Source organism: Ursus maritimus, unplaced genomic scaffold (assembly GCF_017311325.1).
Source record: "Ursus maritimus isolate PB19 unplaced genomic scaffold, ASM1731132v1 scaffold_23, whole genome shotgun sequence".
NCBI lineage: Eukaryota > Metazoa > Chordata > Mammalia > Carnivora > Ursidae > Ursus > Ursus maritimus.
The window spans coordinates 20,160,239-20,172,687 of NW_024424786.1; the positions used below are offsets into that span (position 1 = coordinate 20,160,239).

General features: G+C 53.0%; 1 protein-coding gene across 1 annotated transcript in view; it reads right to left on the minus strand.

Annotated features, from left to right (window-relative positions):
* ABTB2 (ankyrin repeat and BTB domain containing 2) overlaps positions 1-12,449 on the minus strand; it is a 176,454-nt gene that overhangs the window by 77,886 nt on the left and 86,119 nt on the right. The gene's annotated exons all lie outside the window — the stretch shown is intronic.

Genomic DNA, 12,449 nt, shown 5'->3' on the forward strand with positions numbered 1-12,449 from the left:
TGGTTTCTGCACCAGTCCCATGCCATGCCCTGCAGGAGCTCTGGACATACAGAGAGAGAGGAGATCAGCTTCTTCCCTGGCACCAGCCTGGGTACCGGCAGACCAGTCTGCCTGGGGAACCGGGATGCTGACCCAAGGAGATGTCACTGTTGACCAAAAGGGGTGTTGTGGGTTTTTTTTTTTTTTTCCCTCTCTCTCTCTCTAAATCACTTCCAGTTGTTAAATGAATAAACTCTAAAATACTTAGAAGATAAGAGGACAATCTATCAGGACTCCCCTGACCTTTGAAAGCTCAAAGTGAAAAGGGAAGCAGGCCTGGGCTGGCTGTGGGAAAAGTAGATAAACAGCAGTTTCATGGGCAACACAAAGGGACTGAAAACCCTGCACATTTTAAGCGTGTGACTGGAATAATCCACAGCTGGGCCCCCGGCACAAAATGCAGGCTAATAAAGCGCACGGGAAACAGGGATATCCAGGGGCCCTCATTATAACCGAGTGAGCGCTTCTCTGTGCCCGCTTAAGCCTTCCACGGAGATCACCTCATTTCAGCTGCTCTCCGCGCAGTGGGTGGGAGCGGGGTTGAGAGTCGGTCTGGCTGCATGGCTATAGTCACTGCCACCCCTTCTGCACCCACCTCGCCTCGCTGGCTGGGCAAACTGGGCACACTATTAAACGCTTTAGGCCTCAATTTCCTCATCTGTAAAATGGGGGGACTAGGACCTACCTAGAAGACTGCTGTCCATGCTAAACAAAGCAAACCACATAAAGTGCTTGGCAGATTTTGGGACACAAGCCTCCAGTTAACATCAGCTATCATTACTATTCCCGCAACTGTGACCAGCCCTGTGACTGACGTGCGTGTCACCTCTAGCACGCACACGATTAGGCTGGAACTTCCCAAGGTCGGAAGCTACTCACACTGGGTCCAGTTTCCTCTCCAGAAGGGAGTTGTTCCCCACCCTGCCTCCGTGGAGCCACCTCCCTGCAAAACCTTCCCTGCAGGCAGAGGGGCTCCTGCCGCCCCCCCATTCAGAAATCACTGCCTGAAGCAAACCACCCAGGAACAGGAACCGTTTGGGGGTCTGTCCAGGGAAGCAGACTGCAAAGCAGCCACTGGAAATGCTTGGCTGGGCAGACCCGAGGCCCGGCTCTGGCTGAACCACGGCTGTGCTGTGAGCCGCAGACCCGGAAGGCTTCCCCGAGGTGCCAGGACACGTGAGGCACGAGCCGGGACTAGCCGCGGCTGAGACCCCAAGCTGTCCGCAGCGACACCGCCTTTGTTTGCCGGTTCTCCTCCTCTGACCCAAAGGGATGAGCAGGAGAGGGTCTGGGGGCTTCGTCACAGGAGGGCTGTCTTCAGACCTTGGCCCTGCCTCCCCGGGGGCGCCTCGCACGCTTCCGCACACCCTGGGACACTTCAGCAAGTGCAGAGTCTTACCATGAAGACAAACGAGCTTTTCGGCGGACTGCTGCTTCTCCCCTGAGCCCTGAGCCACGTCTGGGCCGCCACTGGCACAACCCAGAGCCAGCCGCTGCCGGCAGAGAAAGGCTGCTCCCTAAGGTGGATCTCGGGGTGCTGCCCACCCGTGCCTGTGACTATCGCACCTGTGACAGAAGGCCTTCCGTGAGGCCACAGCCCTGCCCACAGGAGACTTACAATCCGAGAGGAAAGAGATAGTGACCAAAAAATTCTAACGAGGTCATCCCAGGCCCAGACTCAATACAGCAGTCGGAATCACCCCTCCAGCACATACCTCGGACCATGTCGCCCCTCCGCTCGAAGCCCTCCAAGGGCTTCCCCTCTCACTCAGAGTGGAGTCCTGAGAATGGCCTGTAGGACCCTGTGGGGCTGGCCCCAGGGCATCTCAGATCCTACTGCCCCATGTCTCACTGGAACTCCTCAGGCCTTTGCGCAGGCTGTCCCTTTTGCCCAGAATAGTCTTCTCCCACAGTCCCACATGGCAAGTTCTCTCAGCTCCTTCCAGCCTTGTTACAGTCATTAACTCCGTCCCTGACTAGCCCATTTCAAACTCCGACTCCACCGCCTGCCCTCCTGCCCTGCCTTCCATTCTTGCCCATTTCCCCCTTCCCCCTTCCCACCCTCTCACATACTATATACACTTACTGTCTTCACTGCTGGTCATCTTCCCGTCCCCCCGAGCCCCCAAATCCACTGAGACATAAAGGCAGAGATGTGTGTTTCATTCTCTGACATACCCAAAACACCCAAGACAGTGTCTGGCACATTCCAGGCATTTGGTAGACATTTGTTGAATGAATGAATCAATGAATGAATGCATACTATGACAGGGTATTTGAGCACTTGGAGTAGAAGGGCAAATTTGATCTAGGGGTCAGGAAAAGCCCCCCTAGAGCCTGAGGGTATTGGGGAGAGGGAAGTAAGGGTAGGGAATCACCTCCTGACAGCCAGTCTCTGCCCTAGGAAGGGTGAAGGTGTTGCCCTTGCCCCCTCCCCACGAGGGACAATTCCACCGACAGAGGGCGACACCCAGGCCTAGTCCTGGCCATCCCAGGTACTTCCGGCTACCTGGGCAGACATCTCCACTTCAGAGCATGAAGATTGCCTCGAAGAGAGCTACTTGCTGAAGCCTGACCTTTGAAATCGTTCGTCAGCCAAATCCCCCTGAAGATTCTCAAGTCAAAGACTATACCTAGTCCAATCCTGGCTATTAGGTTGAAGGACAGAATGGAAGTACCCAACAGAAAGTTAAAAATAAATGATATTTATTGAAAGCACATTATGAGCCAGGCACTATTATAAATTGTTTTCAGGCTTCATTACTGATGAATTGGGCATCTCCAGTACGGTGACAGGCGGATAATAATGGAACCCGCCTCACAGTGTGCTTCTGAGCAGCACAGGAATTCAAAGTAGGAAGTACTTAGAACAGAACCTGTCCCTCTAAGTCTTCGCCACTACGTCACCTTCCTCAACAGATGAGAAGACTGGGCCACAGAAAGGTGACATAACCCAGCCCAGCTTCCACAGCTCACAGGTCAAGCCAGGATTCAAACACAAGCCGTCTGATTTCAGAGTTGATGTTCTTTACCCTATGTTACATCGTTCTCAGAAATCAGGCTCCTCAAAGCAGAGTTCTCTCTGAAAATTAAATTGTACTTGGCCTTATTTGTAGGACATCGGCTGAAAGATCCGGCAGCCAGCTATGGCTGAAAAGCCCAGGACCTACCTGCTCCCCTCGAAGGCTCCCCTCCCCCCTCCCCAAGTATCCGCAGCCACTGTGCTCTTCTGGACCATATTGTAAACTGAAGAAGAATCCCAGCCTTCGATGCTGCAACCACAGAAACGCATGGACCCCAGCAGAGGAGCAAGGCCTCCCTCCTCCTGGGGCCACAAGTGTCTGTCACATACGTATCGGTCTTTGCTGTCAGTTCCTGGGAGTGTGTGACCACCAGCAGCCCTCCCACACAAATGCCAGTGGAAGGACAGAGCGGCTGGCTGGGGCCCCACACTTCTTGCTCCCTCCTCCCCAACACCCTGACTTGGATGCCCTCCTATAAAAAAAAAAGAGAGACTTCCTCACTTCTTTAATTATGGCTTCATTTCCATTCCACGTTCCTCGAAGACAGGACGGCTTTTAACTCAAAGTAGGAATCCTTAAAAGGCGGAGTGTGGAGTTGCAGCTCCGTCCAGTTGAGAGGGGGACGTGAAGGGAGGGGCACCTGCCGGCACATAACACCACCCCGCAGGGTATTGAAGAAAGGTTACAAGGGACTTAGTTCACAGTGTGGTTTCCATACATGAATGCAAACCTACAACTTTTTAAAAAGGGACCTGTTGCTTTTTGGGGGGGGAGACTTCGGCAACATCCACTGAAGTCGTCATGACATGATGACCCCTTAAAACTGCGAGAACTACGACGCCGGCAACGCAGATGCAGTGCCGAGGCCGTGCGGAGTGGCATGCTGCTGGCGGGGGCCACGGACCACGGTGGGGACCCCCCCAGGAGCTCGGCAACCCCCCCGAGCCCGCAGGCTCTGCGCTGCTGGGCCAGCTCTCAGTGTGGCCCTGAGGTCAGCAGCGGTCGAGGCACTAGTCCATAGGCACCGCTGAGCAACTGAAAAAGCTGGGCAGGACTGGGGAACCACTAGTTTTACGCCCAAAGCATCCACGGTTAGGGAAGGATTTAAATCCGATACTACGAGAGCAAGCCGCTCACAGCATCTTTGACCCGAACCACCCCCCCCAGCTTCACAGGGAGTCAGAAGCCCTTCGGGAGTCTCCTCCAACGGCACAGGGCTAAGGCCCAGAACGTGGGCCACAGGGCAGGCCCCCGGGCGGCGGGGGGGTCTCCCCACCACCACCTGAGGAAGGGAAGGCCTTAGGGGCCTGAGCCCACCTGAACACCTAACTTGGAGCCTGGTCCCCCTCGGGAGCTCTTGCGGAAGCCCCGTCACTGCACGGTAGCAGCAGAGTGGACGAAGGCCCAGGCCCAGCCCTGCGCTCGCGGGGTCTGTGGTGCGGCCGGTGAGACAAGGCCTCACCCAAGTCGAGGCGCAGCCGTGGCCCCGGCAGCATGGCTGTGATGGCGCCCAGGGGCCAGGACGGCTTCCGGGGGGGGGGGGGACCAACCCGAGCTGGTCCTGGAAGAAGAGCAGGGAAGTTCGGACAGAGAGAGGCAGGGGTAAGGGTCCAGGGAGCAGCAAAGGCAGAAGGGTGCAAGCTGCCCCAGAACAGAAAGAAGAGGGGGCGTGAGGGGCAGGCGTTCACAAGAGAGGGGGGCCGGGAATGCTGGCGAGGTGCGTGGGGACAGGGAGCCTGAATGTCACCCCCTGGTGATAAGGGGACACTGAGGGCATCCATGCAAGAGAAGTCTCTCCAGGCCTCCTGAAAGGCCTTGCAAGCGTTTGGGCACTCCCAGACCGTGAGTTGTGAGTTCCGTAGGGGCAGGGGGTTCGCTCCCAGCACCCATGGAAATGCCTGGCACATGGTGCATCCTCAGTAAATATTTGCTGAATAAAGTCATGACAGATGTGTATCCAGAACCCCTTCCTTCCTGGCCCAAGGAGGCATGGGTTTCCCGTGGCAAAGCAGGTGGGGGTGGGGGTGGCTTCCTAGACATCAAATGACAGGGTTTTGGCCAACTGCAACAAGTCCTCAAATGACCCCTAGGGTCAGCTTTCTGCTCGCATGGGGATGAAACTTAGCCCTGGGAGAGGAGGGAGGGATGTAGAAAGTGAACAGTCATGGCAGAACACCTCATCCTTCCAGTCTCCGCATCAATTCTCCCAAACCCCAGAAGCCGTGATTGAGGTTCCCCCTCAAAGAGGGACATCAGCAGCCCCGAGCTCCCTTCTGCAGCTCGCACAGTGGGTGCCTCCCTACCAACACCACAGCCGCCGTTACTGTGATCCCTCCATGTGCCAGCACCATACAGATGGCCCTCTGCTCACTTAGTCCTCGGGGTAACATGGAGAGGTGGGTTCCATCATCCCCATTTTAGAGATGAGAAAGTTGAGGTCCAGGCAGGCTAAGTAACTTGTAAGGTCACACAGGGGCAGAGTGAGATCCACACTGGCCTGACATCAAAGCTCATGTTCTTCATCTCTACACTCACCCCTCCATCCGGATCCCTGACATTACCCCAAAGAGGAAGGGAAGGAGGGCAGGTGCCTGCAGAATGGACAAGTAGAAGCCGGCGGGTTAAGTGATGAACATTCCACCCTGGCTTAGGAGCAAGGCCTGGCTTGGCTGTGATAGAGGGAAGCGGGGAGGGGCCTCTTAAGATGCAAGGAGACCGGCTCCTCCCTTCTCCTATGACAACCAAACCAAAACAGAGGGGGCGAGGCTGCCAGTGGGCGTGGGAGCGCATCACTCCCAAGTGAATCACGCCTCTGTGCAGGGCGAGGTGCCTGCTCAGACAGCCGACACTACTTCTGCTCTGCCTGTGTGGGAGCCGAAGGGTGAGCGGCAGAGCTCTTTGAAAGGGAGATGCATGAAGTCTGGCCAGAAGCATGCACAGACACCCCGCACCCTCCCAAGCACCCAGGGGACATTAGGGGGACTGGCTCTGTTGAGGGGATGATGTCTGCCGCCTTGTCCTGGGTCACGGTGACCAGGCATCCACTCCTGTGCCCAGTAGGGTGTCAGGTGCTCTGGGCCATAGGAGAGACATGGTCTTATTGAAACGGTAAAAGGAGAATTCTTTTTTTTTTTTTTTTTAACAGAGATAGCCAGCGAGAGAGGGAACACAAGCAGGGGGAGTGGGAGAGGAAGAAGCAGGCTCATAGTGGAGGAGCCTGATGTGGGGCTCGATCCCATAACGCCAGGATCACGCCCTGAGCCGAAGGCAGGCGCTTAACCGCTATGCCACCCAGGCGCCCCTAAAAGGAGAATTCTTTACTCAGTTTATCTCGTATTAGATGCATTTTTATAAAATTCCTTTTTTTTTTTTTTTCTGGGACCAAGCACAACGCAAATAAGTGACCAAGTTCTTTCAAGTGAAGCAGTACACAGGTATTCGGGGTATGTCGCAGAACGGACAGTGGAGTTGAGGACACAGCTGTCCTCGTGCAGCAGCAGACGAGCAACGCAAGGCTATGTGGAATAAAAGGAGAGGAGTTCTCCTGCAGACTAAAACAACGGTGGTTTGGAGGATAAAAACAGACCGAAATGGCTCCCGATTATCGCAGTTCATGGGCACTCAGGAGCCAGTAGAAGAGAAACTGCCCTTACCCATTCCATCCTGCCTGCTCACAGGGTGTGGTGTGCGGGGCACTGGCGGATCTGAGCCCGCCACAAGGGGCTCATCACACATCTGGCGAAGGGGAGGCTCTCAGGAGAGAAGTAGCACTGATGGTCAGTCCCACATGGTGGTTCTGAGTTCAGGCTCCAGGGACCTCGCCGAGGGAGACGAGCCTGGCTGCGGAGGGTCAAAGAGGTGAACTGTAAGGCAGGCCACCTGACATAGCACCGTCCCCAAGCCAGAGCCCCACACTCCACACCCAGGGGAAGGATACGTGGAGCCAGTCAGGGGGCCAGATGCCAGGCTCCTTCCTGAATCTTCACATTTCCCCACTTCCTTTTGGTCTGTCTGGGCAGCTCATAATGACCGCTGCTTAACTAGCCTTCCCTAGTCACAGCAGGGGGGTGACATTTGGATAGCATGACCCAGCCTCCACGGGACCACTGACACCTTCCCAGAGAACTGGAAAGGGAATCTAGAAAGGTCCCTAAGGTGTGCAGTTAGGCACGCACCCCCAGCCCCAATCCCCAACTGTGCCCTTGTTTACAAAGAAGCCCACGTGAGAGAGGAAAGCAGCTAAGGAGAAGAGGGAGGGAGAAAAGGAGACGTGGTGCATACTGCTGGACCTTGGGTCACAGCACATCCCAAGGCTCAGCTCTCCTGCCTTTGGGCTCTGCCTGCTTCCAATAATCCTTTTCCTTTTGTATTTCTACCTTATGCTCAAATATGTTTTGTATAACTTACAACCACAAGATCTAGCCATTACAATCCCTAATCTAGTACCAGAGCCAATGAGACGACCAGCTGGGCCAGAAGACGCAAGGTGGTCTCCAGGAAGCCATCAGGGGACCAGATCTGGACACCTGGCCCCCTCCTGCCTCGTTCCAGGTGGCCATCACCTGGCCAATGTACAGCTCAGGGCTGACTCCATCCCTCCATCCCTCAGAGGAAAGGGGCTTCCATGGCTGCCATCAGTGGAAACGCCTCCTGTTAGCAGTGGCCCTGAGCTCCCTCCCCCACTTCCCAGCTAATACCCATCTCCATGCTGGAGAAGACTGGCCTGTTATCTCCTCAGCATTCTTCCCGGGTGACAGCAGGCTTGTCTGCTGCAAAACCAAACGCCCTGGCCCCTTCTGGGCCGGGAGCATCCCTGCCACTGTCTCTCATCTCATCACTAGCACCTGGGCCAGGGGACAGCCGAGGCCTGGGGTTTGTCACTCCCTTCCTTCAGAAGGACTGGGAGCACGGCCCAGAAGGCCGCGGCCGCGGCCCCAGCCCAGAGATGCGGCCCAGATGCGGCCCAGCTCAGAGAAGCCAGCCCGGCTTACTGAAGTAGCGACACTGATTCCAGGGAGCCACAGAGGAAGCAAAAAGCCCGTGGTTATCTCTGCTTCTTCCGGCCTGGGAACAGTGCGCCTCCTCCCTCCCCCACCCAGTAAGGGGTTCACGGTCTGCTTTATCCTCCCAAAGAAGGGCTACATCTTTGGCCTTCAGCGCACTTGGAACAAAACTGCCCTGTCTGGCCATCACACCCTTGGACTAAAGATGACCACACTCTCTCCTTCAACACCCCCTTAGTAAAGTTCACCTGTCCTTCCTTACGTAGCTCGTAAGGGCGCGGACTGTGTAGATGTGTATTTTCCCAGACGATGTAGCAGTGGAGGGACAGTACCCACAGCTTAACACACCATGACTTAACTAACAAGAAATCACATGAGCACTGATGAAGTGCCAGGTACTGAGCTGACTGCTTGGCAGACACAATTTCATGAAACCCTCGTGGCTACCCTGTAAGGAGGGTACTGATACGTTTTCCATGTTACAGACGAGGAAGCAGAGGCTCAGAAAATCCAGGTCACCTCCCAAGTCCTAAGGCTGGTGACTGACAGAGCCTGGAGCGAATCCCCATTCCCCATGCTAAACTTGCTCAGGACTGTGAGTGCCAAGCCCCCACTCCTTCTGACCTCAGAAGGAGGGGAGGCTTCTATTAGCACCTACTTGCTTATGCTGGTATACAATGGCGCTGGCGAATGTGGTGGCCACCAGCCATGTGTGGCTACCAGGCACTTAAAGTAAGGCCAGTGAATATCAGGAACTAAATTTTTACTTTCATTAGTTTCAATTAATTTAAATAGTCACGTGTGGTTAGTGGCTACCATCCTGGGCAACACAAGTATAAAACCATATTTTGTGCAAAGTACTTCCATAGGTACCATATCATCCCATTTTCAGGCAAACAGAGCAGGTAAAATTAACCCCTTTTACAGATGAGAAAACCGAAGTTCAGGGGTTTGCTCAAGTTTCATTTACTCTAAGCTCTCAAACTATTTCCATCATGTGTCCTTTACTCAAACTTGACCTCTGACCTGAGGGCCGGGAAAGATGGTCTTGACTGGGCCGCACTCTGGATCCACTATTAAATGGACACGTCACTTTCTCACCTTCCCCTCCTACGTGCTGAAAAGTAAGAGGGACAGATGCACATGGCAGAATATTCTAGAAAGCCTGGGGTATGGTCTCCTCAGACCAAAGGGAAAGGTAGTCAGGATTCAAGATCCTTCTAAGCTCCTGTGTGGTTCCAAGTCACCTTTTTTTTTAAATTAAATTTTTTTTTAAAGATTTTATTTATTTGATGGAGAGAGAGACAGCCAGCGAGGGGGAACACAGGCAGGGGGAGTGGGAGAGGAAGAAGCAGGCTCCCAGCGGAGGAGCCTGATGTGGGGCTCGATCCCAGAACACCGGGATCACGCCCTGAGCCAAAGGCAGACGCTTAACGACTGAGCCACCCAGGTGCCCCCCAAGTCACCTTTCTAAAGTGAGGAAAATGAGGCAGAAATTAGATAAATTCTTTCCCTGGTCCACCAGTCTTGTCTCAGAAACCATAATTAGGGGGAAAAAACATTGTCCCACATTCTGGCCTCAAGGACATTCCAATGCCTCGGTAAATGAAACCCAACTCCTGATCGTTTCCTTTAGGACCAATCCAATCCTCAGGACATCGCCATTCAGCCAAAAATGGTATAATCCACTGGGTGGGCATTAAGTCCTTGCCAAACACCCTGGAACCCGCCCAATATTCATTCCCACTCCTGGTCCTTTGTGAAAGCCAACCGATGAGTCTCAGCTATGATGCCAACACTAGGGTCGGTTTATAATCATACGCCCATACTACAGCCAGGTTACAATCTCCTGGGGGGCGGGGGGACATCTAGAGGTGGAAATAAATCACATGAGAAACAAACAGAACACGTGAATTTAATAAAATACAGACAGAAAATAAACTACTAGTCCAGCCACTAGTGACCAGTGCAATGTTATGTTTTTCCCTCTGGTCCCCGGTGAGTGCCCCCTAATTCTGGGAAAGGCTCCCTTTCGTCTTCTGAGTCAGGCCTGAAGGAAGACTGCCGTATTTCAGCCTTGGGTTTCTAGCAGAGAAACAAACCCGGTTTTGTCGTGTAATTTTCTGCACCTCCACTGTAATAACACATCATTTGTGAATCTATGCTAAAGCAAACACCATCTGGAGGCTGTGTCAAAAGCGGTCCGGGGTTCTGACCTTCGAGATGTAAGGGGTTTGTTTGGGAAAAGGAGGCTGAGTGGGGGGAGAATCAAGACGGTAATGAGACACGGTGTCGGCAACCTGTACCGGGTGACATGTGGAGGCTCAATGTTGGAAAACGAGGCTGGTGTCAGGTTCCAAACACTCGAGGCAAAATCACCAATAATTCTTTTTTTTTTTTTCTTTCCCAAGTGAAAAATGTTTCCTGAAGTCTATTTTCTCAGTTTCTTACCGCAACTCTCTCACACACACGCACACACACACACTCACACTCACTCCAGTGGGGAGGAGCGTAGGGGAGCCACGGGCTATCCAAAAGGAAAATGACATCCTGAAGGCTCTGGCCGGCGAGCTCTCTGTTTTGGGGACTGCCGTAGCCGTGCAGCTGCGAGAATGAGGCAGAATGTGCCCTGTCTGCAGCCCAAGGCTCTGGGGGTCTCTGAATCTCTACCACGGCTCACGCGGACACAAGACCACTCACAGGAGTCACTGCCTTCTCAGGACCTGAGCTGCTTAGACACAAGCTCATTTAAGACATTCAAAAATTCTCAACACACAAGATAGTTCTGTTCTTCCTCACGCGTGAAAGGAGCCTCAATGGTCAGCACGAAGAGCAGCTGGGCCTGTAAGATGGTTTTTTATGAAGGCAGGTCTTACGGCTGACCTCTGAATCCTGACTTGAATCAGCTAAGTCCTTCTGAACGCACAGGGAGGGCAACTGCTCCAGAATGAATGCACACCCCTGGGTCCTTCTCTGGAGGGCGAAATTAAAAGAAAAATGAACCCGAGAGCCACGTGTGCCTTTGGAAGACCTGGTTCTACGGCATCAGAGGAAAAAGCATGACTAAAGCATTGAGAATTGGTCCTCACCAAAAAGCCACTCAGAGCAGCTAAGTCTCCAGGAGCCCCTCTGGGACTGCAAGAGATGAGGAAGAGTTTTTGGACTAGAAGGGGCCGCAGAGGCCAGCCTAGCAAGGAGCAGGCTTGCCTTCACACACCCAGAAGAATCAGCTAACAGCGAGAATTTTCTGCTAATGATGAAGATGTTTTATATCTACGCCGTCCAACATAATGGTCACTGGTCACATTTTGGCTTTGGGCACTTGATGTGTGGCTCGTGTGCCTGTCTTAATTTAACATTAATTGAAATATAAACTTAGTCACATGAGGCGAGTGGTTACAGTACTGGAGAATACCATAAAATCAAACCCCAATCACTGTTCATGAAAAAGCGCCCAAACTGCCTTCAGCAAAGCGCTCTGACAGTTACTCTTTTTCCTTCTTTAAAAAAAAAAAAAAAAAAAGCTCAGCCAAGCTCACACCTTCTAACACCAGGACAGCCAGCCACAAAACCTAGGAGGCCCACTTGGGACCAGCCATCTTCTAGCCAAGATGGGCCCTGATGCATTGCCCCCAGAAGAGACATTCTCTGCCTGATGGTCACCAATCCTGTGAAGCCACCAAATCCTTCCAGAGCATATCTGACCAATCATGGGCCACGCTGCCTCTGGCCAGCCCAGACTCCCTCGGGGGGCAAGACCCACACAGTGGAGCACCCCCAGTTCCCCTTCAAGGCCTGCAGGCAGACTGCTCGAATGACCCCAAAACTCCACTGTCTCAGGGCTCCCCTCAAAAGCCACAACCCGTTTTGTCCAATAAAATCTCAAGGGGTTGTTGTGGTTGTTTAAATTCAGTTAATTAACATATGGTGTATTATTAGTTTTAGGTGTAGAATTTGGTGACTCATAGTTGCATACAACACCCAGCGTTCATTCCATCACGTGCCCTCCTTAATGCCCATCACCCAGTTACCTCTTCCCCCCACCCCTCCCCACCCTAGCAATCTTCAGTTTGTTTCCTACAGTTAAGAGCCTCTTACGGTTTGTCTGCCTCTCTGATTTCGTCTTATTTTATTTTACTCTCTTCCCCTATGCTCCTCTGTTTTGTTTCTTAAATTCCACATATGAGTGAAATCATATGATAATTGTCTTTCTCTGATCGACTTACAGAAATCTCAAGGTTTAAGATGAAGTCCCGTGGCATACCTACAGATTGCCATGTTGGCCTGTAGAATCACTCATTTCAGCAGATACCGGTAATTATTAGACACCACCCACATGCCTTCTCTACAGCTCGTTTGAATAAGGAATAACACAGATTGCTGC